This window comes from Bos javanicus, chromosome 7 (assembly GCF_032452875.1).
Source record: "Bos javanicus breed banteng chromosome 7, ARS-OSU_banteng_1.0, whole genome shotgun sequence".
Classification (NCBI taxonomy): domain Eukaryota; kingdom Metazoa; phylum Chordata; class Mammalia; order Artiodactyla; family Bovidae; genus Bos; species Bos javanicus.
In genome coordinates, this window is record NC_083874.1 from 15,839,439 (window position 1) to 15,862,170 (window position 22,732).

General features: G+C 47.1%; 1 protein-coding gene and 1 long non-coding RNA gene across 5 annotated transcripts in view; one reads left to right on the forward strand and one right to left on the reverse strand.

The window, feature by feature from the left end:
- The window catches only part of INSR (insulin receptor), a 145,750-nt gene that overhangs the window by 66,295 nt on the left and 56,723 nt on the right, over positions 1–22,732 (reverse strand). The gene's annotated exons all lie outside the window — the stretch shown is intronic.
- On the forward strand, positions 548–20,082 carry LOC133250727 (uncharacterized). Its single transcript, XR_009737409.1, has 3 exons — positions 548–1,951; positions 17,746–17,810; positions 19,032–20,082. It is a non-coding gene; the product is annotated as an uncharacterized LOC133250727 (long non-coding RNA).

The following is a 22,732-nucleotide window of genomic DNA, read 5'->3' on the forward strand; positions in this document are numbered from 1 at the left end:
CGGGTCTCCTGCAGTGCAGGCAGACTCTTTACCATCCGAGCCACCAGGGAAGCCCAATAATCAGTCAAAATAAGACTTCCCTGGAGGTCTAGTGGTTAAGACTCTAAGACTTCCAATGCAGGGGGCACGGGTTTGATCCCTCATTAGGGAACAAGGATCCCACAGAACATTACACTGAAACACAGAATTCTGCTGCATGGAAATTACATTTTCAAATGAGGGGGAAAGAAAAGGATGAATGGGACATATGTCCCCCTGGAAGGGACACAGGAAATGTGCCCCATGACTTCTTGTGGAAAAGGAAATGTAGATGAAGTAGAGGGTGCATAGCAGCATACTCACATATAAGCACAAATTGATTTTTCATTTTTCCTATGTATGGGTACACCCTTCTGAAATTGACATCTATTTAAAAATACATTTTTTTAGTATAACTGAATCATTTTGCTGGACACTTGAAACTAACACAACACTATAAATTAAGGATACTTCAATAAAAATTTAAAAATAAAAGTACATTAAAAAACTCTGCTAGATGATTAAGAAAGGTTTTTGATCCATTATATCATTCTACTCCCAAATATTCCTCTAGTGACTGTCAGAATAGCCGACAGACATCTGAGAGAGCTTTACAAAGTTTTCTCTTATGATCTTTTTTTTTTTTTGCCTTAGTACAAAATCAACAATCAAAGTAACTGACTACCAAGTGTTTTCTGAGATTGGAATCTGGACCAGGAGCAGGAAGTAATATTATTGAGGACAAGCAACACTGAGACGATGGATGAAATTTATTTAATAGATTGTGGATTCAAATATTGCATCAGTGTTAATGCCCTGATTTTAAACATTGTACCACGGTTGTGTAAGAGCATTTTCTTGTTCTTAGAATATAACCCCCAGGAATTAAAGGCAAAGGAACGATACACCTGCCTGCCTCTGACTCTCAGATGATTCAGGGGGGGGGAAAGCTCTCTCTTTACATATATATATATAATGTGTATACATAAATCCACGAGACAGATACTAAAATCAAAGAGGTAAAACTAGTGAATTTGGTACAATTCTTGAGGCTTTTCTGTCAACTTGCAAACTACATCAAAATTAAAAGTTACCAATTTATATCCAAGCAAGGTTAAAAGCTAGAATAGTGGGACAAAGACCGAGAGGTAAATGACTTACTTATAAAAATACACCCACTTTTGGTTTCTTTGCCTTTTTAAGTTCAAATCAATTTGGTTTTTCTCAGTTAAGATGTTATATGGTAAAAAGAAAACTTAAAAAAAAAACAGTATTAAATTTTTCCATATCACAACATATGTTAATAGTATTTTGCTACATTGCCCTCCTTTCCAAAGCCTGTAGTTAAAAAAAAAAAAAAAAAGCTCGATTTATTATTCCAAAAATTACTGCTTTCCAGAAATTTCCAAACGGAACAGTGGCGTCATAGACCGGCGGACACATTAACCGCAGGGCTCCGTGGCCCTCCCTGAAAGTGTGAATTTTACAAACTCCTTAAAGTCCATCCTATGACTTTCTCCCTCGCGTCCGCCCCAGACTCTGACAGCAGAGGTTCGAGTCCCCGAAGCCCCCGGGCGCGGGCAGCACCTTCTCGGTAAATTCCTCCCTTGGAATCCAGTTGATTTAACGGTGGGATAGGGGGACTGAGTGACTTTTGACAGCTTAGGTGGTCAACTGTCCAGACGCTCTTTAGGGTCTGCGCTCCTTGAGAAGCCGCGACCGCAGGAGCTCGCGTTCTTGAAGCAAAGAAGCTCCCCACTCCACTTTCCTCCTCCGACAATGCCACCCCCGCCTGCGCGAACATCTTCCCAGATGCTTTTGGACTCGAGTGGCGGAGCTCTTCGCAGAAATACGGCGCGTGAAGACGAAGGCGGAGCCTCAAGGGGCGGGCGTGGGGTGGAGGTGGCTCCCCGCCTCGGCAGCCTCAAGATTGGTGAGTTCCAAACATCTATATGTGTGTTTGTGTGTGTGTTTGTGTGTGTGTTCATGAGGGGCGGACCCACGGTGGGAGAAGCCCCGCCCTCCGCAAGCTGGCTGCAGCAGAGAAGCACAAAGCCCGAGGTGCGCTCCGCTCCGTGGAATCCGGGCCGGGCGGTGGCGGCAGCCTCAGCGCCGCCCTCGCGCTCAGCCAATGGGCGGGCGTGCTGCTGGGGCTCTGGCCCCGCCCCTCGGGCGCGCGGGGCTCGGCTCGCCCGACTGGCGCTCTGGCTGTGACCGCCGCCGGGCGGTCCGCGCCTGGGGCCCCAGGAGGGGGCCCCTTCCGAGGGTTCAAACCTTGCAGGGCAGGCCCGCAGAGGATGGGAGTTGGGAAGAAATTAAAGAAAAGGAGAAACCGAGTGTGCGGACCGCCTCGAGCAGCCGCCGTGTGGCTTGGGCCGCGCACGGAACTGGGCGTGTGCCCGGGAGGAGATCGGGTCACCGCGTGGCAGGCAGCGCCCGGGATGGCCGAGGGGGGCCCTGGCCCCAGGCCTCACTCGGGAGGAGCCCAGAGAGGGGCATCGGCTCGCCAGGGTCCAACAGCACAATCTGCCAACTTGGGGGCTAGGGGGTGTGGCAGGGAGAGTCCGCACTCTTCTCCGACCCTACTCTTGAGATGTCTACCCTCGACGCGCCCAGAATACTGAACACCATGCTCATAAATTACATTCCTAAGAAAACTTACAAGGTTTGTTTTCGGAGTGCCCTCCAACCAATGTTTCCTCTCGCCCCCACATTTGAAGATGCCCACATATGCTTGCCTGGGCTTCCCCAGTGGCTCAGAATCCTGCAATGCGGGAGACGTGGGTTCGATCCCTGAGTTGGGAAGATCCCCTGGAGAAAGGCATGGCCACCCACTCGAGTATTCTTGTCTGGAGAATTCCATGGACAGAGGAATGGAAGGCTGGCAGGCTACAGCCCATGGGGTCGCAAAGGGTCAGACACGACTGAGCAACTAAGCACGCAGCACACCTTTGCTTGCAATTCCTGTAGACCCAAGCAGTGAATGGCCATTCTCTAACGTCCCCCCACCCCCACCCATTCCACGTGAATACACTTTAAGATATATATTCCGTTTGCTGAATACAACATTCAACCTATATCAGTTAATAAGCTCTTATTAACACTATTATTCGAACAACCACCGCCATTATAGATGGAGACACTGAAGCACATAAGGGCTGCTGTGCTAAATGCCAGTTCAGCTAGCAAGCAGCCGGGCCAGTTGGAACCCAGGTCTCAGGGAGACTAGGACCAGGGTGCAGCACCATGGATATACTGCGGGTTTAATTCATGGTGTTTCTTACTCTGGCCCATCTGGATTTGGGCCCTTGGCATTGGGTTGCAGAAAGGGATGGAGACATTATCTCTTCTCTCCTAGGATGCACAAAAGAAACCGGCAAGCCAGAAGAAAGGGAAAAAAGTGAAAGTGTTAGTTGTGTCCAACTCTTTGGGACCCTATGGACTGTAGCCCATCAGCCTCCTCTGTCCATGGGATCCTCCAGGCAAGGATACTGGAGTGGGTTGCCATTCCCTTCTCCAGGGCATCTTCCTGACCCAGGGATCGAACCTGGGTCTCCTGCACTGCAGGCAGACTCTTTACCTTCTGAGACACCAAGAAAGTCCTGAGAAGGGGAGGTTTATTACTGCATCTGTCGAATTACTGCATCCCAGTGCCATGCACACACACAAGGTGCACAGTAAAACTCACAGGGGAGAAAAAAAAGTGGAGGGAATCAGGTGACTGGTTTTATTCCAGCAAGAGACGGACAGTACATGCAAATGTGTGAATCAACAGGGCTGCATTAAGCATAAAAGAGTTCAGAGCTGATGAAGGGCAAAGTACAGAGGAAAAGGTGTGGGACATCGGGCCAGATGGGACGGTTAGGGAGCCGAGGGGCTTGGACTTTGCATCACAGGAGGAGCCAAAGAAGGGCTTCAGCCAGAACAAGATACCACCAGATGCACATTCGGGCTTCCCTGGTGGCTCAGATGGTAAAGAAGAATCTGCCTGCCAATGCAGGAGACCTAGGTTCGATCCCTGGGTCAGGAAGATTCCCTGGAGAAGGGAATGGCTACCCACTCCAGTGTTCTTGCCTAGAGAATCCCATGCACAGCGGAGCCTGGAGGACTACAGTCTGTGGGGTTGAGTGACTTTCACTTTCAGATCCACATTCAGGGTCAGTATTCTGGTTCTCTGGTAGCTGGATAAAGAAGACAAGAGGGAACAGGGAGAAAGAGGCTGACGTCTGAAGCCATCAGGGGAGGTGGGGTTATCAGGCTTATCAACATGGATAACTCCCAAGTCTCCACCTTGGGCAGGTGCACAAGACTCACAAGAAGAACTAAGAAAAGAAGCTAGGTAGGTACTCAGACTTGGACCATCTGGATCTGCGGTGTGAGTCCAGGATGTCAGAGCTTCTGCACGTGATTGACTGTGTCTCCCACTGCTAAGTTGCACCTCAAACCAACCCCCGACCCCACCGCCGACCTGCTCCTTAAAACTACTCTTGTTAAAGTGCCTTGTTTCTTATGGATATTTTGGAAAATTTCCCTCATGTATATATGTAATCCATACACATTTTAGGCAATTAACTGTAGCAATGACTTTTTAAAAGTTACTGAGTTTTAGCCTACTGCTTCTTGAGTCAATGTAACTTTTACAGGCTATTTAGAAATTAACAACAAAAGAGCACAACTTATGAGATTCAGGCATAGCTGTTCTTAGGGGCAAATTCAGAACTTTAATTTCTTGTGAAAGGAAGTGACTAACTTAAACTCCTGGTGGCTCAGTGGTAAAGAATTCGTCTGCCATGCAGGAGACATGGGTTCGATCCCTGCATTGGGAAGATCCCCTGGAGAAGGAAATGGCAACGCACTCCAGTATTCTTGCCTGGGAAATCCCATGGGGTCACAAAAGAGTCAGACACAAATTATCAACTAAACTAAAAACTTAACCTAAATAAGATGAGCACTTAAACCAGTAAATGGTTATTTTAATAATATTTTGCAAGTTATTTATTACCAGAGCTGGCTTTATAATCTTTTTGTGGGTTTTGTTACATTTCCATGTTCTGTCTTTATTAATATATATTTATTCTTTCCACATATTTTTTCCCTTAGTTACACTATAGTCTTCATGCTAAGATAGCACTGCCCAATAAACAGTCTGCATTGACAGAGAAGATCTGTATCTGTACTGTGGAATTTGGTAGTCACTAGAGGCTGCAGTCCATGGGGTCGCTAAGAGTCGGGGAAATGACTGAGCGACTTCCCTTTCACTTTTCACTTTTCACTTTCATGCATTGGAGAAGGAAATGGCAACCCACTGCAGTGTTCTTGCCTGGAGAATCCCAGGGACGGGGGAGCCTGGTGGGCTGCACAGTCTATGGGGTCGCACAGAGTCGGACACAACTGAAGTGACTTAGCAGCAGCAGCAGGGGCTTCCCTGGTGGCTGAGATGGTAATGAATCGGCCTGCAATGCAGGAGCCACAGGTTTGATTCCCAGGTCAGGAAGATCCCCTGGAGAAGGGAATGGCAGTCCACTCCAGTATTCTTGCCTAGAGAATTCCGTGGACAGAGGAGCCTGGCCAGCTACAGTCCATGAAGTCACAAAGAGTCAGACACAACTAAGCAAGTAACACTACTACTACTAGTCATGTGTAGCCACCAAGTGCTGGAAACCAACTGACATGACTGAGAAACAATTAATTTTGCTGTAGCTAATGGCTACCCTATTGCATATTGCAGCTGTAAAAGATCCAGTTTTGAAATTGTCAGTTCTGTTTGTTTTCTAATCAGTGAGTCCCCACTAATTGATTATTTCCTTCTTCCTGTGTAGATTTGCTTCATTATTCGTTGTCTCATTTCTCTGTTTAATCATTTAAGTCTGTGTTCACATCTCCGCTGTCTTCTAAAACATCTATCCTTGCAGTGTTGAGTTCTGCCTTTGACCAAAGTTAAGAATTCTGTATTGTTTTTAATTATCACATGGTAGGAGTTTGTCTTGAATGGTTGTTTGGTTAAGCTTTTAAAAATTAATTTCCAGTTATGTTTACTTACAGCCAGAGATTAGGCAGTTCAATGTCTGCTTTTTGGAAAGAATTGGTTTTTTTTTTCCCCTTGAGATTTAACAGATGATTAGTTTTTCTAAATATTCCAAGAGCACTTTAAAATGTGTATTGTTTGCAGAATACAAAGTCCAGCCCATATCTGTTACCATGATCTTATTAACCATATTATTCAAACTCCTTGTTCCTTAATTGAGATTTATCTACATGATCAAGGCTCTGTTTGTATCTCCCCTGAGGTTTCTTAATTCTCCTCTTATTTCCTGCAATTTGTTCTCTGAAGTTGGTTCTATGCATACCTGACCCTCATTTAAAGATTGTCCCTCCACTTAATGCAAAACCTCTCTCCTTCTTTCCTTGATACCTGCTGCCTTGAATTCCATGCATATTTTTCTCGTTGATATTTGCCCACATGTTTACATTTTCTGTGTCGTTTTTGGGATTAGGTATAACCATTTTCTTTCCTTTTTTTTTTAATCAAAGTAGAATTAATTTACAATGTTGTGTTAATTGTTGCTGTTGTTCAGTCGTAAGTCATGTCTGACTCTTTTCAACCCCATGGACTACAGCATGCCAGGCTTCCCTGTCCTTCACTATCTCTCCGAGTTTGCTCAAACTCATGTCCATTGAGGCAGTGATGCCATCCAGCCATCTCATCCACTGTCGCCCCTTCTCCTCTTGCCCTTAATCTTTCCCAGCATTGGGATCTTGTATAACCATTTTCTAGTGGGGAGAAGTGAGAGAGAGAACCATAGCATCCATGGGAACAACAGAGTGGGAATGAGAAATGTCAGAGTCTGAAATCTGTCACTGTGGAAGGCCTGAATTGCAAGGAGGGTTTCCCTGGGGACAATCTCAACCATAAAAAGGTCCATTCATATGACTGATGGCTTCCCAGTAACAAGAACACGGTGGTCTTGAATAATGTACAGGTCACCAGAAGCTAGTTTCCCGGGAGTTGCTACACCCACGCGCTGGCAGAGGCTAAGCAGAGAGACAGGGAACAGAGAAAATATCCTCAACTCCTAAAGGACAAGAGTAAACAGGAGAACGTACTGCCTTTCTGTGGAGACATCGTGAAATGGAATCATTCGTCAGAATGAAAAAACACCTATTTTAAATTCCATCGTGACCAAAGAGACACAACACTCGACTCATTTCCTTATTGAGTTGGTTCTTGAAGCCAGCCTGGCTGCTTTATTTTTCCATCTAAAAGCTCCATGTGGCGTGTCCATTCCGGGAGCCCAGCAGGTATTCCTGGGACACCCCCATGTGTACACTTCAGACACGGCTCTTCTATTAGAAAAAGACGGAGTTCTCCGATGCAGATGGGGGGGCACCCATTTCCTGCCCGTGTTTATTTTGACTTATGAAAAGAATGTGTTTGTCCCTTTGCCACTGGACCCTCAGACTTTACTGGCTCTTTGGACCCACTTTGCAGCCCTCCGTCTACCTGAGTAAGCACCTTGTACACCTGGAACTTGCTGACTCTGCTTCTGTTTATGCTGCCAAGCCCCGGCACACACTTGGGAGAAATGCACGAAGGAAATTAAAGCTGTGTAAATGCTTGTCCGACTCAGTGGACAGGAGTTTGAGCAAACTCCGGGAGATGGTGATGGACAGGGAAGCCTGGCATGCTGCAGTCCGTGGGGTCACAAAGAGTTGGACACGACTAAGGAGCTGAACAACAACAGCAAAATGCTTGTCCATCCAACTGGATGCAAGGTACTTCTAAGAACATTCAAAGAAAGATGAGTAGCATTTCCGCTCTCAGACAAAGTCCCCTTTTGGGGAGAAAGCTCATTGATAAGAAGTCTCTTTTACATGCATACAGGAGGACCATGGAGGAATTTTCTTTCCCCACCAGGATCAAGAGTAGCCACACCCTCGCTCTCCAACCAGTATTTACTCACAGGTAAATGGCAACCCACTCCAGTGTTCTTGCCTGGAGAATCCCAGGGACGGGGGAGCCTGGTGGGCTGCCGTCTATGGGGTCGCACAGAGTCGGACACGACTGAAGTGACTTAGCAGCAGCAGATTGTTTTCCACACCATGGAGATGTCCTAGAAAACCCTTTGACCTTTACAGACAGGCTCTCTGACTAGGATTCTTAGTTTCTTAATTAAAAAGTTGACTAGGCAGCAACACCCATAGTGTTGCCAATCCTATCACCATCTTCCTTCTAGGTCCCTGGACCAACAGCTCTGAGCTCCTACAGAGTGGCAGGCAGCATCAGAGCTCTGAACACAAGACTGTGAATAGAGCACACACAGTTCCACCGCCTCCTGGGGAGACAGACAGAAATCAGTGCACCAGCACAAGAACCGTTTAGCTACAAATCAAGCACATTTTGTAACAAATTGTGCTGATACTCTAAGCAAATTCACAGCAGGGCTGGAACACGCCTAACCTGTTAATTTCCTCAGATTATTCTGCAAAAGCTAAAGTGTTTTCTTTCTTGCATTGAACAGCCAGAGAGCCAAATGCCGCTTTCTGGCTGAGCTTTCTGCCTTCCCTTAGTCCTCCCAGTTCTCCCTTCTCCATCTTTGTCGTGTGATCAAGCTGATAGACAGATGGACCGTCCACCAAGCACCCTGGTCCCTCAACCTCCAGGCCTGGGATGGGGAAGGTGTGATGTGCTCAGAGTGTCTCAATCTGGTCTCTCAAGGCCCTCCCATCAGACCTGGGATCTACAGCTTCACATCACCCTGCATGTGGAGCACAACGAATCATGGAGTCAGGCAGACCTGGGTTTGGAGTGGAAGCAGCCACTTCCTGGTCACGTGACTCCATTTTCTGTGCTTTGGTTCCACCATGCAGACACAGGGACAGTCACAGTACCTGGGGCTCTCTTGAGCATCAGACAAGATAATATAGCATAGCACCTGGACCCTTGGAGGGTTTTCAAAGGTGTCATCAGCACTAGCCACAATTCAGCAACAATTTCAGGTATCTGATCACTCAGTCTGCTTTGTACAATAGCTATAACAATCTCCGACATGGGATGGGGGAGGGGCATTGGATAGATTAAGTAACCAAATGTTTTATTGTTTATTTATTTATGTGACTGGGTCTTAGTTGTGTCACAAGGGATCTTTAGTTTTGGCACTGAAACTCTGAGTTATGGTGTGTGGGCTCAAACCCGGGCCCCCTGCACTGAGAGCCCAGAGTCTTAGTCACTGGACCACCAGGGAGGTCCCATAAGTGATCAAATTTAAAGCCCGCAGAACATTTGTCTCCTCCCCCTTGAGGTGTTCTTGGGGAAACTGTGTTCATCATCACCTTTGCATGTTGCTCCTCAAATCTGCCAGGTATCGGGGGCGGGACAGATTGGGACTTAGTATCACTGTTGATCTTGACTGATGGTTGACGCTGCAAATCCAGCTTGTCACTGTGCTCCATCCAGTTTAACAAATGCAAAGGCATACATGCCTGCTCTTCAGGCAGCCCCAGGCCAGGCATGGGAGGCAGCAAGGAATGGGCTGTCCCTGCCCTTCAGGAGCCCCACAGCCGAACTCAGAAAGGTCCCAGCTGAACACCTCTACATGTCCATCCAGATCCAAACCCACAATCTCTGCACATTCCCATCAACCCCACACTGACCTCTTCCTCCAAAGGAAATAGCCTAAAAGAATTGTCCAGGGCTCTAAATAAAATACGGAGAAGGCAATGGCAACCCACTCCAGTACTCTTGCCTGGAAAATCCCATGGGCGGAGGAGCCTGGTGGGCTGCAGTCCATGGCGTCGCTAAGAGTCAGACACGACTGAGCGATTTCACTTTCACTTTTCACTTTCATGCATTGGAGAAGGAAATGGCAACCCACTCCAGTGTTCTTGCCTGGAGAATCCCAGGGACGGGGGATACTGGTGGGCTGCAGTCTCTGGGGTCGCACGGAGTCAGACATGACTGAAGCGACTTAGCAGCAGCAGCAGCAGCAGCTAAATAAAATATTACTCAGCCACCAAAAAAAAGAAAAGAAATAGTACCATTTGCAGAGACATGGATGGACCTAGAGACTGTCATACAGAATGAAGTAAGTCATTAGGAGAAAAACAAATACTGTATATTAACACATATATGTGGAATGTAGAAAAATGGTGCAGAGAACCTATTTGCGAAGTAGAAATAGAGACACGGACATAGAGAACAAACATTTGAGCGTCAAGTGGGGAAGGGGAGAGTGGAATGAATTGGAAAATTGGGACTGACATATATACATTATTGATACTATGTTGTTATTGTGTTGTTGTTATTCAATCCCTAACTCACGTCTGACTTTTTGTGACCCCCATGGACTGCAGCATGCCAGTCTCCTCTGTTCGCTATCTGCCAGAGTTTGCTCAAATTCAGGTTCACTGAGTTGGTGATGCTATTTAACCATCTCTTCCTCTGCTGCCCCTTTCTCCTTTTGCCTTCACTCTTTCCCAGCATCAGGGTCTTTTCCAATGAGTCAGCTCTTCATATCAGGTAGCCAACTATTGGAGTTGCAGATACTAGGTAAAAAATAGATCACTAATGAGAACCTATTGTATAGCACAGGGATCTCTACTCAAGGCTCTGGGTGACCTATATGGGAAGGAAACCCAAAAAAAAAGAGGGGATATATGGAAATGTGTAGCTGATTCACCGCTGTACAGCAGAAACTAACACAACATTGTAAAGCAATTATACTCCAATAAAAACTAAAAAAAAAAAAAAAAAGAAAAGAAACACCCCCTATGCTCTTTCTAAAGCCCAGCTCCATCATAAAATAACTGCAGTTCGCAGTGATATCTTGATGGCCTCTGAAACCACTTGGAAGTTTCTAGAAGGGCTCACCCACAGTAGCAGAACACTAGGGCTTGAAAGGGAAAACACGGGATGCCCAATTTTCCTCTCAGAAATCAAGATTTAATAGCCTCCTGAGGAAACCATAATTGGAGGGCAATGGGATGCATTCCTCCCCAAGGCCTGTGATTATGGAACGCCGGGAAAGGTTGAGAATTTGGGCCACGAGCAACTTCGGGCTCAAACGAAGACAAATCTGACCCAGCATAAGAGGTATAGCTTAGTCCCTTCACGTACAAACATAGACACCAAAAGAAAGCTGGATGGGGGGGCTTGGAGCTTGGAAAGAAAGAAATTCTCACACAGAGGATCAAAGCTGAACTAAAGCACAGGTCTACCAGTTATGGGTCCTCACCCTCTGCTAAGGAAAAGAGCGTGGCAAGGAGTTGGGTCTTGAACGTGGAAAGGGATTTTATGATGAAGACCTGCCTCCACCCTCTTCCTGCCCTTACACCCCCTAGAAAACCACCACCGTGTTTGGCTTGTAAACTTTTGCTTCTTGGGACTGATCTAAGGAAAAGACAACACACCCCACCTCTGAGACATTGCTGATCCTGGGCCACGTGAAGCTAGTGTAGCTGCCAGGAAGAACTGTGCACTGGACGTTCTTGGGTTTACTCCTCACCCCTGCTCCCACCTCACCTTGACTTTCCCACTTTGAAATCTGAAGATCAAAAGTGTACCTTTGTGCTCAAATAGACACCCCCCCAACACACCCTGAATTTCCTTCGTATCTGTTTCCTTGGCAATCCTCATCCCCAGTTGCCCATTATTCACAGGGTTCCACAGGATACAAAGATAAAACGTAATGCATTTTTCCTTTTGTGAGGGGGGAAACCTTGGAAAATTAAACAGCAGATATCCAAATAGAAACCTTGTATTCAAATTAGGGGGTCACACAAACACACACACATGTATGCATATTCACAAACATCATAACCTTGACCAGGTTTGGAAGACAAGTCTCACATGTATGAAAAACCAAAGGTCAGAGCCATGGAAATGGTGGGGGGTGGGGGGCAAGATATATGCTGGCCAGAGGTAGCCACTGGTGCCAGAGGCAGCCACCCCTCCAAGAGCAAGGCAGAGGAGGCAGCTGCCAAGCTGAGGGAGGGTGGTCTAACAGAGGGATGGGAGGCAAATGGTCCTTACATCCCACTTGGGATTCTATCAAACAACCCACTCCACTGTTCTTGCCTGGAGAATCCCAGGGACAGGGGAGCCTGGTGGGCTGCCATCTATGGGATCCCACAGAGTCGGACACGACTGAAGCGACTTAGCAGTAGCAGCAGCATGCCAGTGGTTAGAAACTAGGCCATCGAGTAAGATCCAAGGTAGGTTCTGTGGCTCCCAGGCTCCAAGCTCCTGGGTAAGTGTCTCAGCCTCTCCAAGCTTTGGTTTCCCCTTTAGAACTGATAAAATGGAAGATCCCTAGGCACTCACTTTATAGAGTTGCTATGAGGTCCATTCTGTGCCTCAGTCATGGCACAGAAAAACCAAGCAATAAAAACCTGTTCCAGGGAATTACCTGGTTGGTCCAATGGTTGGAACTCTGCATTTTCACCACCAAGGGTCCAAGTTCAATCCCTGGTCAGGCAACTAACATCCTACAAGCTGCTCAGCACAGACAAAAAAAGAAAATATATTCCTTCAAAATCCCCAGGCAACCTCAAGGCCTTTGCATGTGCTGTTCTGAGCACCTAGAATTCACTTTGCTCCCCAGGGCTCCCATGACAGCTTCCCCTTCCTCTTCCTGATCTACAGCTCAAACCTCAGCCTCAGACCTCTTTATTCTAAAGAAGGTTCCGTTTCCCCAAACTCTTTATTCTAAATGAGACCCTCTCAGCTCACCCCATCTTGTCACCCCAACATAATTCCTTCCAGGACTTACTGCCACCTGAAATTATAATACTGTGTCCATCTCTCTGTGGCTGTGTTTACTACCACCAGGCCCAGGGGACTGTGGGCTGTAGGAGAGCAGGCACCTTGCATTTCTGAATTCACTGCCAGACCCCAGAGCCCTGCACAGATGAAGAACTGCACAAACAGTAGCTGCTGCCTCTAATGATGTCCTCATGTGGGCTGTGTTCTGCCAGCCCACAGGAAACATGGGGGCCAGTCACAGACCTGGAGGTGACAAAACTGAGGTCTCCCCGGCCATGGGCTGGGCCATGGGGCAATGCCACATTGTGACTCGTTGTTACTACTATCTGAGAAGTGAAGGATAGCCCTTTCTGTGCCAGAGCGATGCAAGCATTCCTAAAAATCACCACACTTAGGGGAAAAATGAGGTTAGGACCACAGCGGGCAAGGACATCATCAGTGGCACATAATAAAACAGGAATCTAACGTTTTTAAAAAAGAGTAACAGTTTTACACATGTTAAGAAATACACAACCAGGCTTCCCTGGTGGTCTAGTGATTAAGAATCCATCTACCAATGCACGGGACATGAGTTTGATCCCTGGTCCGGGAAGATCCCACATGCCGGGGAACAGCCAAGTCCATGCACCACAATTACTGAGCCCTCTCTGTAGAGCCCACGAACTACAACTGCTGAAGCCTGTGCGTGCCCTAGAGCCCATGATCTTCACACAGCATTGAAGACCCAGCAGAGCCAAAAATAAATCAATAAATCTTTTTTAAAAAAGCAAAGAAATACACAACCACAGCAAGATATAAGACACTTAACTTTGAAAGGGCCTGAAGTTTACTTGTGCAGAAGTGGGTGTTGGAGGTTTGTAGCCTGTGTTGTTGTTCAGTCGCTAAGTTGTGTCCAGCTCTTTGTGATCCCATGGCCTGCAGCACACCAGGCTTCCCTGTCCTTCTCCATCTCCCAGAGTTTGCTCAAACTCATGTCTACTGAGTCAGTGATGCCATCCAACCATCTCATCCTCTGTTGTCCCTTTGTCCTCCTGCCTTCAATCTTTCCCATTATCAGGGTCTTTTCCACTGAGTCAGCTCTTCCCATCAGGCGGCCGATGAGTGATGGTGAAAAGACGGAGGGTTGTCTGAAATTGGATTTCAAGTCAGAACCTCAGATGTGGACAGTGGTGGCTCATGACCCAAGAAGGGCAGCAAGGGAGCTGGTGGATGTCTGAGGTGCGTGCTCGCGTTTTGTGTCAGCTGGATGCAGTTTTCAGAGTCCAGCTCCTCAAGTGTTTCTCGGAGACAAGATGGCACAGAAGCAAACTCAAAACCTGCAATGTGGACTTCCCTGGTGGCCCAGTGGTTGAGTCTGCCTGCCAATGCAGGAGTCACAGGTTCGATCCTTGATCCAGGAAGATCCCACATGCCTCAGAGCAGCTAAGCCTGTGTACCACAACTACTGAGCCTGTGCTCTAGCGTCTGGGAGCTACAGCTACTGAGCGCATGTGCCGCAACTACTGAAACCCGCGTGCCCTAGAGCCTGTGCTCCACAACAAGAAAAACCACTGCAATGAGAAGCCCGTGCACCGCAACTAGAGAGATCACACACACCAGTGAAGACCCACACAACCAAAATAAACAAATAAACAAAAATAAAATTTAAAAAAAATCTGCAGTGTGCTCAATTCAGTCCCTTAAATTGTGTTGCTGCTGCTGCTGCTAAGTCACTTCAGTCGTGTCCGACTCTGTGCAACCCCATAGACGGCAGCCCACGAGGCTCCCCCGTCCCTGGGATTCTCCAGGCAAGAACACTGGAGTGGGTTGCCATTTCCTTCTCCAATGCATGAAAGTGAAAAGTGAAAGTGAAGTCGCTCAATCGTGTCTGACTCTTTGCGACCCCATGGACTGCAGCCTACCAGGCTCCTCCGTCCATGGGATTTTCCAGGCAAGAGTACCGGAGTGGGGTGCCATCACCTTTTCCAATTGCCTTCATAGTTAAGGCTTAATTCTCCAAGCACACCTTGCGGAGAGCAATGAATTTGCAACACACCTCACCCGAGATATGTGCAGAGGCCAGGCATGCATTCGGCATCTCCGGCTTCCACTCTTAAATGCATGCAGATGTTGACCCTGCAGAAGTCGTGTATTTGACGCCATGAAAGAGCCATGTGGATTTGAAGATAAAAATGAATAACTCCAGGTTAAGATACGAAAGTCCTAACCCTCTGCTTTGAATACAGCTTCCCTTGCACTCCTCCAGTGCAAGAGCAAGGGCTCGGGATGCTGTGAGCAGTCCCAAACAAAACCCTACACCTCTCACGTGTACCTGGACAAAACTGCAATCCAAAATGATACACGCACCCCAGTGTTCACTGCAGCACTATTTACAATAGCCAGGTCACAAAAACAACCTAAATGTCCATCAACAGAGAAATGGATAAAGAAGGTGTGGTACATCTATACAGTGGAATATTACTCAGCCATGAAAAGGATGCCATTTGCACCAACATGGATGGACCTAGAGATGATCATACCAAGTGAAGTAAGTCAGAAAGAGAAAGAGAAATACCATGTGATATCATGTATATGTGGAATCTAAAATATGGCACAAATAAACCTATCTACAAAGCAGAAACAGACTCAGAGACACAGAGAACAGACTTGTGGTTGCCATGGGGGAGGGAGATGGGGGAGGGATGGACTGGAAGTTTGGGATGAGCAGACAAAAACTGATATGGACAAGGCCCTACTGTACAGCACAGGGAACTATATTCAGTATCCTGTGATAAACCATCATGGAAAAGAACACCTTTTTAAAAAAGGAATATCCGTGTATAACTGAGTCACTGTGCTATACAGCAGAGTTTGACACAATACTGTAAATCAACTGCACTTCAATTTAAAATTTTTTTAAAATCCTGTGCCTTTCAAGGATGAGGATACTCAGCAGCTTCACCATTGATAATAACAAAGATCTGGAAATGTCCATTGATTGTGAGTTTGGTAAGTATGTTACCAATGACCGTGGGCACATAAGAAAAAGATTCAGATGACTTTCAGGAAATGTTACTAAGGGAGAAAGCCAAGGCACAGAGCGATAGAGAAAGTGTCTTTGTGTCAAAGACGGGCAGGCAGGTGTTCACACATGTGTACACATCCAATTCCTTTCTGGGGTGAACAAGAAACTCAGGCTGGTGGTTGCCTCTGGGGAGAGAGTGGACATGGAAAGGCCTTTCTTTTCCTTGTAAATCTCTTTAAATGGTCTTAACAATGGTATATATGATACTCTTTTAAAAAATAGGTTGAATGGGGACTTCTCTGGTGGCCCAGTGGTTAAGAATCCACCTTCCAATGCAGAGGGCATGGATTCAATCCCAGGTTGAAGAACTAAGATCCTACATGCCTCAGGGCAATTAAGCCTGCCTATCACAAACTATGGGCTTTCCAGGTAAGTGCTAGTGGTAAAGAACCCACCTGCCAATGCAAGAGACTTAAGAGATGCAGGTTTGATCCCTGGGTTGGGAAGATCCCCTGGAGGAAGGCATGGCAACCCACTCCAGTATTCTTGCCTGGAGTATCCCATGGACAGCGGAGTATGGTGGGCTACAGTCAATAGGGTCTGAAAGAGTCAGACATGACTGCAGTTATTTAGCACACATGTGTGCAACAAACTACAGAGCCCACGCACTCTGGAGCCCGAGATCTGCAACTAGAGAGAAGCCCGCACACTGCATCAAAGATCTCACATGCCATAACTAAGACCCGATGGAGCCAAAAATAAATAAATATTAAAAACAGGTTGAATGGAGGGAAAGAGAAGGGACAACACAAGGAGAGGGGATTAAGAGGTACAAAATATTGTGTATAAAATAAGATACAAGGAGAATTCTCTGGCAGTCCAGTAGTGAGGACTGCACGCTTTCACTGCTTGGGCTCCAGTTCGAATCCTAGTTGGGAAACTAAGATCCCAAAGGCCAAGTACTGCGGCAAAAAAAAAAAAAAAAAACCTTTAAATTAAGATACAAAGATATCTTATATATCAAGGCTTCCCTGGTAGCTCAAACGGTAAAGAATATGGCTGCAATGCAGGAGACCTGGTTTCGATCCCTTGGTCAGGAAGATCCCCTGGAGAAAGGCATGGCAACCCACTCCAATATTCTTGCCTGGAGAATCCCATGGACAGAAGAGCCTGCGGGCTACAGTCCATGGGTTCACAAAGAGTTGGACATGACTGAGTGACTAACACTCACAGATATATATCATGGGAAATATAGCTAATATTTTACAATAACTCTAAATGAAGTATAACTTTTAAAAATTGTGAATTATGATATTGTACACCATTTGTTGTTGTTGTTCAATTGCTCGTCGTGTCCGACTCTTTGGAACTCCACAAACTGCAGCACACCGGGCTTCCCTGTCCTACACCATCTCCCAGAGCTTGCTCAAACTCATGTGCATTGAGTCAGTGATGCTATTCAACCATCTCATCCTCTGTCGTCCCCTTCTCCTCCTGCCCTCAATCTTTCCCAGCACACCAGTAACTTAACATAGTATTATACATCAACTCGGAGAAGGCAATGGCACCCCACTCCAGTAGTCTTGCCTGGAAAATCCCATGGATGGAGGAGCCTGGTAGGTTGCAGTCCATGGGGTCGCACAGAGTCAGACACGACTGAAGCGACTTAGTAGTAGTAGTACACATCAATAAAATTTGTTAAAAAGAAAGAAAAAATACTATATTACTTAGGTGGTTTTTTCCCCTCTGATGCTGCCTTTTATTTTGTGCCCCCAAGGTCCCCCATCCAGAAACTTTCATCAAACTGCCCTTGAAACAACCAGGTAATTCTAGAATAATTGACCCCTTTGGGATCAAGTTGTTTTTTTGTTTAGAAATACGCTGAATTCAACTTTCAGGAGCTGGTCCTGCCAACCCTTCTGCCCCGAGAAGAATTTCACTCCATCCTCTACCTTTTCCACAGGCAGCCTTTGAGAAGGATGTGTGTGCCAAGCTTCCTCAATGAATGACCCAGGGCTTCAGGGCCAGGTAAGTTCCAGATTTTATTATTAGCAACAAATTAAGTTAACTGAGGACAAAGCAAAGCACACAACCCACTGACCCTCGGAACCAAAACATGCACAAACACATGTACGCAGGAGGCCCAAGCACGGAACAGCTGTCTCCTCTCCCACGGAGGGAGAGCTGCAAGGCGACGTCATGCAGCCGGAAGCTGTCCCCATGGACGCGAGCTGGACCAATCTGCTTATCCAGGGAGCAGCCATGGGCAAGAGGCAGCAAACAGGGCTCTGGAGGGGATACTGGATCATTGAGGAGGGACAGGACCCCTGCTAACACCCCCTCCCTTTATTCTTGCCAGTTTCACACCTGGTAACTATCTCAAGTCACAGACTTGGACCAGTCTCTCAGACTGATGATGCCATCGCTATGGTCTTAGAGTGCAGTTTCTTAACTTGGGTTGACATGTGGGGCCGGACCATTCTCTGGGATTGGAGGTGGAGGTGGGCATTGCAGGGTGTGGAGCAACATCCCTGATCCCCCTCCACCAAATGCCAAGAGCACCTCATCACCCGCAGTTGTCACAACCACAGACATCCCCAGACATTTATTTCCATGATCACCCTCCAGTGAGAACCAGAATTACCCTCTGTGCCCCCGGCCTTAGAGCCTAACCAGAGGTGTGCATGCGTGCTAAGTTGCTTCAGTCATGTCTAACCCCATGGACTGTAGCCCACCAGGCTCCTCAGTCTATGGGGATTCTTCAAGCAAGAATACCGGAGCGGGTTGCCATGCCCTCCTCCAGGGATTGAACCCGAGTCTCTTACATCTCCTGCATTGGCAGGTGGGTTTTTTACCATTAGTGCCATCTGGGAAGCCCCACCAGAAGTAAAGGCAGAGGAAATTCAGAACAGCAGATGGGGCTGAAATGGCTGTGCTTATCCATCCCTGACTTACAGTTTCAGAGGCACTCTTCCCCCAAGCCTCCCTGTGGTCACACCCCAGCTTCTGGTTGTCCGCCCACCCCACGTCTTGCAACTCCAGCTCAGCTCCCAACCTGCACATACTTGTGAAGCAACATTCACTTGTCAGAATTTGGAGCTGCCCATGTGCCAGGCCACAGATGTCCTGTGGCTGCTGCCCTCATGATGCTTCCAGCCTAGTAGACAAGCATGCAGAGTCAGAGAGAAGTTTCTGCATTTAAAATGTGAGGCTTGGAATGAACACTGAGAATTTCTCAAACCACTACAGGGCACCGCAAGAACCCACTGTTGAGGAAGTAGGCAAAGAATTAGTATCGGGGCTTCACTGGTGGCTCTGTAGTAAAGAATCTGCCTGCCAATGGAGGAGTCACATGTTTCATCCATGATACGGGAAGATCCCACAGGCTGCGAGGCAACTAAATTTGTGCCCCATAACCACTGAAGCCCACGTGCCCTAGAGCCCAGGAGCCACAGCTACTGAGCCCACGTGCAGCAACTACTGAAGCCCGTGAGCCCTAGAGCCCACGCTCCACCACTAGAAAAGCCACCACAGTGAGAAGCCGGAGCACTGCAATGAAAAGTAGCTCCCCCACCGACTCTCCACAAATAGAGAAAGCCCACGTAAAGTGCCAAAGACCCAGCATGGCCAAAAATAAATAAATGAATAATTTAAAAAACAGAAGCAATATTGTAATAAATTACAATAAAGACGTTTAAAATGGTCTACATAAAAACAATAAATAAATAAAATCCAAGGAGCACCATCAACAGATGACCAAGCAAACCCAGTGTGGCCCATTCATGCCAAGGAATATTATTCAGCCTTAAAAAGGGAGGAGGTTCTGACACCTGCTGCACCATGGGTGAACCTTGAGAACATGATGCTTAGTGAAAGAAGACAGATACAAAAAGAGGAGTCAGAGCCATAGAGACATAAGGTTAGATGATGGGGGCCAGGAGCTGGGGGAGGGGTGAGAAGTTTATTAATGGGGGCAGAGATTCACTTTGGAGAAGATGAAAAGGTTCTAGAGATGGATGTTTGCACAACTGTGTAAACGGAGCTAATGTCACTGAAATGGACACTTAAAATAGTTAAAATGATATAATTCTCATTATATATATTTTACTACCATTAAAAAAAAACTAACTCAGGGAGCAATGATGGTAGGCAGCCGTATGCCAGGCATTGTAACAGGAGAATCTGCATCCTCTCATTCACCACATCAGGTCTAAAATTATCCTCACATCAAGGTCATAGTAGACAGAGCCAGGAGTTGAACCCAGGCAGTCTGGCTCGGGAGTTGGAATTTTTAATTGTAGAGTCTTCAAACTCAGGCTTCCTGATTCTTCACATCCACCAATCCCCAGTGCGCACAGTGGTGTCTGACTTTTTGTGAACCCATGGACTGTAGCCTGCCAGGCTCCTCTGTCCATGGGATTCTTCAGGCAAGAATACCGGAGTGGGTTGCCATGCTCTTCTCCAAGGGATCTTCCGACCTAGGGATGTGTCTTTTGCATTTCCTGCGTTAGCAGGCGGATTCTTTACCACTGAGCTACCTAGGAAGCTGCCTTCCAGTAAATTCCTTGCATTTCCTCGAATGCATCCCCGATGGTTGCTTTTCGGCCTGTGACCTCAACAACACATGGGAATTGTGACAACCAGAGGCCAGACCTCACACACTTCTTTAGTTCAACTGGCCTTGAGCTGACCCCTGATGACATACAGGGGGAAAAGGTGCCCCCAGTCCAGTGGGGAGCAGGACAGAACTGCCACCAAAGAGGGCTCAGAGCTCAGACTATGAGGTCAGGCAGATCTGGGTTCAATAAACAACTCTACCTGCCCTTCTGTGAGGTCCTGCAAATTCTCGTGCCTCAGTTTCTCCACCTGTAAAACAGGGGTAATGACTAACCCTCCCTCCATAGCAACTGATTAGCAAATTAAACACTCATAACCATGGAAAGCAACTAGCCCAGGTCCTAGAAAAATCAGAAACCCTCGATCAACAGAAGCTGCTACTGATTTATATCATATTACAAAATTTAAAATCTCTAACAGACTTCCCTGGTGGGTCAGTGGTTAAGAATCTGCCTGCAAATGCAGGGGACATGGGTTCGATCCCTGGTCGGGGAAGATGCCACATGCTATGGAGCAATTAAGCCCGTGTGTCAACAGCTACGGAATCCATGATCTAGATACCATGTGCCACAACTCCTGAAGCCCCTATGCCCTAGAGCCTGTGATCTGAAACTAGGCAAACCACCACAGTGAGAAGCCTGTGCACCTCAAATAGAGAAAGCCCGTGAGTAGCAACAAAGACCCACCGCAGCCAAATAAATAGAACTAATTTTTTAAATATCTAAAAAAAACAAAAATAATCTCTAACAATCCTATTTAGAGTCAACAGGAAAGACTTACGAGCTCAAACAGGACTCAGGGTAAAGAAACGGAATTCTCTACATCTGAGAAGGCGTCCTGAGGGAGGTACATGTGAATGTGGGTTTTTAAAGAAAACCGTGGCTAGTACAGTGCTTTCCTGGTGGCGCTAGGGGTCAAGAACCCGCCTGCCAACTCAGAAGACGAAAGAAAACACAGGTTCAACCCCTGGGTCGGGAAGATCCCCTAGAAGAGGGCTTGGCAATCCACGCCAGTATTGTTGCCTGGAGAATTCCATGGACAGTGGAGCCTGGTGGGCCACAGACCATAGGCAGTGAAGAGTCAGATACGACTGAAGTGACTTAGCACTCACGCATGCATGGCTAATACATAGGACAGAGGTACTTGAACTTCCTAAGAGCCAGTGAAAGTGAAAGTACCTAGTCGTGTCCGACTCTTTGCGACCCCATGGACTATATAGTCCATGGAATTCTCTAGGCCAGAATACTGGAGAAGCCTTTCCCTTCTCCAAGGGATCTTCCCAATCCAGGGATCGAACCCAGGTCTTCCACATTGCAGGTGGATTCTTTACCAAATGAGCTATCTAAGACCCAGGCCGGTCAGCTATTTAACATGCTCACCAAACACTCTATGAATCAGCTCCTTTCAAGGATGGCAACCTGGTGAAAGTGTTTTCTCATGGTAATTACACAATGTGCTCATCCAAAGAGGGGAGTTCAGTCTAAGAAGTGAACCACGTAAGACAGAAACAAATCTCTCCCTTCCCCCATCCCCAACTCACTCCTTCCAAGGCCCCATCATTTACATCCACTGCAGGGCCTGAGAAAGCAAGGCCTGGGTCAGATTTCCTCCTGTGCCCACCTTCCACACACGTTTACTGAACAAACACACCAATGGGTTGGAGGCAACAGAAACCTCAAGACCTGGGTCACCAGCCACCTGACCAGAGGGAGCCAGTTGTAAGCGCTCAAGTTAAAAGTGAAAAACCTCCTCAAGGTCATGGAGCCGGGTCTCTATCCTAGCCTGAGGTCCTTGCTTCTCTCCTCTGGGCTTATACTCAGATTAGACAATGATCTTCACTGCAGGTAGGCAGACATCAGAGGTTTTAAACCCACCATAGCTAGGGCCCAGGGTACCGTAACGGAGGCCAGCTCCATGCTGGGCACGGCGTCAGGGAATTTTCAAATACTGTCTTGGGAAATCCATTCGACAACCATATGTGGTGGGTGTGATTTTTAATACATCAAGGCGAAGACTGTCCCAATGGGTAGATGCCAGGGCCAGGGCAAGAGGGGTGGGGACTTAGAGTTTAATGGGGACAGAATTTCAGTTTAGGAAGGTGAAAAATTCAGGAGATGGACGATGGTGAGGATGGCACAACAAGGTGAGTTGTTTAATGCCCCTGAGCTGCACAGTTAAATATGGTTAAATATGTGTGGGTGTGCTCAGTCATGTCTGACTCTCCGTGGCCCCATGGACTGTAGCCCTCCAGGCTCCTCTGTCCATGGGATTTCCCAGGCAAGAATACTGGGGTGGGTTGCCATTTCCTTCTCCAGGAGATTTTCCTGACTCAG